Raw genomic sequence first — 7,041 nt, forward strand, 5'->3', positions numbered from 1 at the left:
TTGATTAAATATTACAATTTAATGATGAATTTTCCATAACGGATATTCAGGTTCATCGGGCTTAACCTCTAAGCAGTTTCACGTACTATTTAACTCTCTATTCAGAGTTCTTTTCAACTTTCCCTCACGGTACTTGTTTACTATCGGTCTCATGGTTATATTTCGTTTTAGATGGGTTTACCACCCACTTAGTGCTGCACTATCAAGCAACACGACTCTTTGGAAACATCATCTAATAATCATTAACGTTATACGGGCCTGGCACCCTCTATGGGTAAATGGCCTCATTTAAGAAAGGACTTAAATCGTTAATTTCTCATACTAGAATATTGACGTTCCATACACTGCATCTCACATTTGCCATATAGACAAAGTGACTTGGTGCTGAACTGATTTCTTTTCGCTCGCCGCTACTAAGAAAATCCTTGTTAGTTTCTTTTTCCTCCCCTAATTAATATGCTTAAATTCAGGGTAGTCCATATGAGTTGAGGTTGTTTAATTACACTTATAGACAATTCTCTGCCTATTTTGAAATATACTATTTTTCTTGAAGGTCCATAATATTCACAAAATTATTCTTTATACCATATTCGTTAATAAGAGGCAATTCTAGTTTATAAAATAATATATTTTATGCTAGACATTCCTCAATATTATTTGAAATGAATAAAGAACATATAATTCTTCAAATTTCTCATGCAACAGAGTTTTAGTATTTTCATTTATTAATTCATATTATGAATATCTTAAGCGAGAACTTTTTAGATTCACACTTATATTATCAATAATATACAATGTGCTTAAAATTCCGAAAAAATTTTAAACAACTTATTTAGCATAGTCTTACAACCCTCAACCATATGTAGTCAAAGCAGCACTAAAAATTAATTAAAGTACATAACAGCATGGACTGCGATATGCGTTCAAAATGTCGATGTTCATGTGTCCTGCAGTTCACACGATGACGCACAGTTTGCTGCGTTCTTCATCGACCCATGAGCCGAGTGATCCACCGCTTAGAGTGATACAATTTTTTTTTTATTTCATTACGTCAATAATATTTTTATTGAAAGAAATTAAAATACACCATTTTACTGGCATATATCAATTCCTTCAATAAAATTTTTTTTTTTATACCTAAATAAATGTTGCGAAATGTCTTAGTTTTACATAATCGATAATAATAAGATATATGACAAGTATATTTTAGCTAAATTTATTTATTATGATCAACATATGTAAAGCGTTAACCTGCAAACAGGTACAACATTGTTTTTCTTTAGGTGTTGCGAACCAATGTATGCGCACTGGAATATGCACAATACATTTTGCAACGCATGTATATTATGGTACATATACACGCAGTTTTTATTTTATCCAAAACACATAAAACACTCTTAATACAGTATATAATAATAATAATACATGACAAACGGTTTTTAGCTAATTTAAATTATTATATGTTGCATAATTGTATCTCATATGATTGAATAAAATATTTATATTTATTAGTTACATAATTTATTAAATATTGAAATTCCCTAAAAGAGAAAAACAAATTTAATTTATTAACGGTTAGATGCATTAAAACAATAATGATCCTTCCGCAGGTTCACCTACGGAAACCTTGTTACGACTTTTACTTCCTCTAAATAATCAAGTTCGGTCAACTTTTGCGAAACAACCGCAACACACAAGGCGTCACAGTGATCACGTCCGGAGACCTCACTAAATAATTCAATCGGTAGTAGCGACGGGCGGTGTGCACAAAGGGCAGGGACGTAATCAATGCGAGTTAATGACTCACACTTACTGGGAATTCCAAGTTCATGTGAACAGTTTCAGTTCACAATCCCAAGCATGAAAGTGGTTCAGCGGTTTACCCGGACCTCTCGGTCTGGGAAATACACGTTTATACTTTCATTGTAGCGCGCGAGCCCCGGGACATCTAAGGGCATCACAGACCTGTTATTGCTCAATCTCATTATTGCTAGACGCAATTTGTCCATTTAAGAAGCTAGTGTCCTTATAATGGGACAAACCAACAGGTACAGCTCCACTTATATAAACACATTCAAACACAATAAACATTTTACTGCCACCATGAATGAAGGCTATATAAGCTTCAACACCATAATCCTGAAGATATCTATTTAATATATTTGAGTCTCGTTCGTTATCGGAATTAACCAGACAAATCACTCCACGAACTAAGAACGGCCATGCACCACCACCCATAGATTCGAGAAAGAGCTATCAATCTGTCTTACACACTTATGTTCGGACCTGGTAAGTTTTCCCGTGTTGAGTCAAATTAAGCCGCAGGCTCCACTCCTGGTGGTGCCCTTCCGTCAATTCCTTTAAGTTTCAGCTTTGCAACCATACTTCCCCGGAGCCCAAAGCTTTGGTTTCCCGGGAAGCGACTGAGAGAGCCATAAAAATAGCTACACCCAATTGCTAGCTGGCATCGTTTATGGTTAGAACTAGGGCGGTATCTGATCGCCTTCGAACCTCTAACTTTCGTTCTTGATTAATGAAAACATCGAAAATTAAAAATATGCATGATATAAAAAAATATATATACATTTATGTATGTATCTATATGAACAGAATACTTGCGTATTTTAAGTATGCATTTATTTCATACACAATTATGTGTTTGGTAGCAAAAGAACGCCATCATATTAGTGGCACAAATTAAGACATGAGATATGAGTTCAACTTTGACAAAAAATTTCAACATATGAAAATTGAAGAAAAAACTTTTTAAATAGCATTTTATACTGTTTATTAATATAATGAGATAAGATTTTGAATTTAACTTGAGAAAAAGATTTTTTGGACTTGGTGAATTTTTTATTGAACTGCAGCCATATGATATGAGGGTTCTACCGAGAGATGAGTTCAACTTTGACAAAAAATTTCAACATATGAAAATTGAAGAAAAAACTTTTTAAATATCATTTTATACAGTTTATTAATAAAATGAGATACAATTTTGAATTTAACTTGAGAAAAAAATTTTTTGGACTTGGTGAATTTTTTATTGAATTGCAGCCATATGATATGAGGTTCTACCGAGAGATGAGTTCAACTTTGACAAAAAATTTCAACATATGAAAATTGAAGAAAAAACTTTTTAAATATCATTTTATACAGTTTATTAATATAATGAGATAAGATTTTGAATTTAACTTGAGAAAAAGATTTTTTGGACTTGGTGAATTTTTTATTGAACTGCAGCCATATGATATGAGGTTCTACCGAGAGATGAGTTCAACTTTGACAAAAAATTTCAACATATGAAAATTGAAGAAAAACCTTTTTAATTATCATTTTAAACAGTTTATTAATATAATGAGATAAGATTTTGAATTTAACTTGAGAAAAAGATTTTTTGGACTTGGTGAATTTTTTATTGAACTTCAGCCATATGATATGAGGTTCTACCGAGATATGAGTTCAACATTGAAAAAAATTTCAACATATGAAAATTGAAGAAAAAACTTTTTAAATATCATTTTATACAGTTTATTAATAAAATGAGATACAATTTTGAATTTAACTTGAGAAAAAATTTTTTGGACTTGGTGAATTTTTTATTGAACTGCAGCCATATGATATGAGGTTCTACCGAGAGATGAGTTCAACTTTGACAAAAAATTTCAACATATGAAAATTGAAGAAAAAACTTTTTAAATATCATTTTATACAGTTTATTAATATAATGAGATAAGATTTTGAATTTAACTTGAGAAAATGATTTTTTGGACTTGGTGAATTTTTTATTGAACTTCAGCCATATGATATGAGGTTCTACCGAGATATGAGTTCAACATTGAAAAAAATTTCAACATATGAAAATTGAGGAAAAAACTTTTTAAATATCATTTTATACAGTTTATTAATATAATGAGATACGATTTTGAATTTAACTTGAGAAAAAAATTTTTTGGACTTGGTGAATTTTTTATTGAACTGCAGCCATATGATATGAGGTTCTACCGAGATATGAGTTCAACTTTGACAAAAAATTTCAACATATGAAAATTGAAGAAAAAACTTTTTATATATCATTTTATATAGTTTATTAATAAAATGAGATAAGATTTTGAATTTAACTTGAGAAAAAAATTTTTGAGAAAAAATTTTTTGGACTTGGTAAATTTTTTATTGAACTTCAGCCATATGATATGAGGTTCTACCGAAATATGAGTTCAACTTTGACAAAAAATTTCAACATATGAAAATTGAAGAAAAAACTTTTTAAATAGCATTTTATACTGTTTATTAATATAATGAGATAAGATTTTTAATTTAACTTGAGAAAAAAATTTTTTGGACTTGGTGAATTTTTATTGAACTGCAGCCATATGATATGAGGTTCTACCGAGATATGAGTTCAACTTTGACAAAAATTTCAACATATGAAAATTGTAGAAAAACTTTTAAAATATATTTTGAATCATTTTATGGACTTGGTGAATTTTTTTTGATATAAGGTTCTACCGAGATATTAATAAAATGAGATAAGATTTTAAAAAATTAGTTTTGCTGTTGTAGAAAAAGTGTCACAAAACTTGGTGAACCTTAGTAAAATTTTTGTAGAAAACGTGTCACAAAACCTATATAGGGGTGGTGAGGTCGGGCAGGCATGTCATATGAGAAAAATTTCACAAGTGAAATATATATGACTATGTATATGGAGTGTAATGCCGGCATAAGTCATATATAAATAATATATGAAAATAATCATATAGAAGGCAATATGATTAAAAAGTTAAAATAATGAAGTTTTACTGTTGCATTATTAAATTAGTGCAACATAAAGATACATTAGGTGGTATACCTTAGTAAAATGAGCTGGTTGTAGAAAACGTGTCACAAAACCTATATAGGGGTGGTGATGTCGAGCAGGCATGTCATATGAGAAAAATTTCACAAGTGAAATATATATGACTATGTATATGGAGTGTCTTGCCGGCATAAGTCATATATAAATAATATATGAAAATAATCATATAGAAGGCAATATGATTAAAAAAGTTAAAAATAATGAAGTTTTACTGTTGTATTATTAAATTAGTGCAACAAAAAGATACGTTAGATGGTAATACTAAATAAAATAAGAGCATTGTAGAAAACGTGTCACAAAACCTATATAGGGGTGGTGATGTCGGGCAGGCATGTCATATGAGAAAAATTTCACAAGTGAAATATATATGACTATGTATATGGAGTGAGTCTTGCCGGCATAAGTCATATATAAATAATATATGAAAATAATCATATAGAAGGCAATATGATTAAAAAAGTTAAAAATAATGAAGTTTTACTGTTGCATTATTAAATTAGTGCAACAAAAGATACATTAGGTGGTATACCTTAGTAAAATGAGCTGGTTGTAGAAAACGTGTCACAAAACCTATATAGGGGTGGTGAGGTCGGGCAGGCATGTCATATGAGAAAAATTTCACAAGTGAAATATATATGACTATGTATATGGAGTGTCATGCCGGCATAAGTCATATATAAATAATATATGAAAATAATCATATAGAAGGCAATATGATTAAAAAGTTAAAAATAATGAAGTTTTACTGTTGCATTATTAAATTAGTGCAACATAAAGATACATTAGGTGGTATACTGTTGCATTATTAAATTCGTGCAACCTTGGTATACCTTCAGTAAAATGAGCTGGTTGTAGAAAACGTGTCACAAAACCTATATAGGGGTGGTGATGTCGAGCAGGCATGTCATATGAGAAAAATTTCACAAGTGAAATATATATGACTATGTATATGGAGTGAGTCTTGCCGGCATAAGTCATATATAAATAATATATGAAAATAATCATATAGAAGGCAATATGATTAAAAAAGTTAAAAATAATGAAGTTTTACTGTTGTATTATTAAATTAGTGCAACAAAAAGATACGTTAGATGGTAATACTAAATAAAATAAGAGCATTGTAGAAAACGTGTCACAAAACCTTTATAGGGGTGGTGAGGTCGGGCAGGCATGTCATATGAGAAAAATTTCACAAGTGAAATATATATGACTATTTATATGGAGTGTCATGCCGGCATAAGTCATATATAAATAATATATGAAAATAATCATATAGAAGGCAATATGATTAAAAAGTTAAAAATAATGAAGTTTTACTGTTGCATTATTAAATTAGTGCAACATAAAGATACATTAGGTGGTATACCTTAGTAAAATGAGCTGGTTGTAGAAAACGTGTCACAAAACCTATATAGGGGTGGTGATGTCGAGCAGGCATGTCATATGAGAAAAATTTCACAAGTGAAATATATATGACTATGTATATGGAGTGAGTCTTGCCGGCATAAGTCATATATAAATAATATATGAAAATAATCATATAGAAGGCAATATGATTAAAAAAGTTAAAAATAATGAAGTTTTACTGTTGTATTATTAAATTAGTGCAACAAAAAGATACGTTAGATGGTAATACTAAATAAAATAAGAGCATTGTAGAAAACGTGTCACAAAACCTATACATGGTGGCAGTGTGTGCTCATCACGTATATATGTATTGGATGCATATATTTCAGTTTGCATATTAAGTAATAATTATGTTATTATTAATTAATTATTAGTCTCATCCGATATAAAAATTGATACTATTATATGGTTATATAATTATTACTATTATATAAGCATATAATGTATTAAATGTCTTTTTCAAAAGAAGACGGTGTTTCGTAGCTAAAGAATTAATATTTTGTGAATAATTGAAAAATCCTCTAGGACACTATTGTGGACGGAGGTTTTACTAATATAATATTGTCTACACGTAAATGCAGAATTAGATAAAATTATCAATTTGTCATCAAAATAAAATAATTTTTTATTCAATTAATTGAATTTAAATTATAAATATGCATGTGTGATATAATATATTTAGTAAGTTGAAATAAAATGATATTTTTGAACGATTATATGCATATATATTTTATATATAAGTATATATATTTATATAAACAATTGTGAATTATAACTAG

At 29.3% G+C, this 7,041-nt stretch overlaps 1 pseudogene; it reads right to left on the reverse strand.

Annotated features, from left to right (window-relative positions):
- Window positions 1–846: 846 nt before the first annotated feature.
- LOC132797624 (5.8S ribosomal RNA) lies at window positions 847–1,024 on the reverse strand (annotated as a pseudogene).
- Between the last annotated feature and the right edge of the window lie 6,017 nt (window positions 1,025–7,041).

The sequence above is a fragment of the Drosophila nasuta genome, unplaced genomic scaffold (assembly GCF_023558535.2).
Source record: "Drosophila nasuta strain 15112-1781.00 unplaced genomic scaffold, ASM2355853v1 ctg155_pilon, whole genome shotgun sequence".
Taxonomy (NCBI): domain Eukaryota; kingdom Metazoa; phylum Arthropoda; class Insecta; order Diptera; family Drosophilidae; genus Drosophila; species Drosophila nasuta.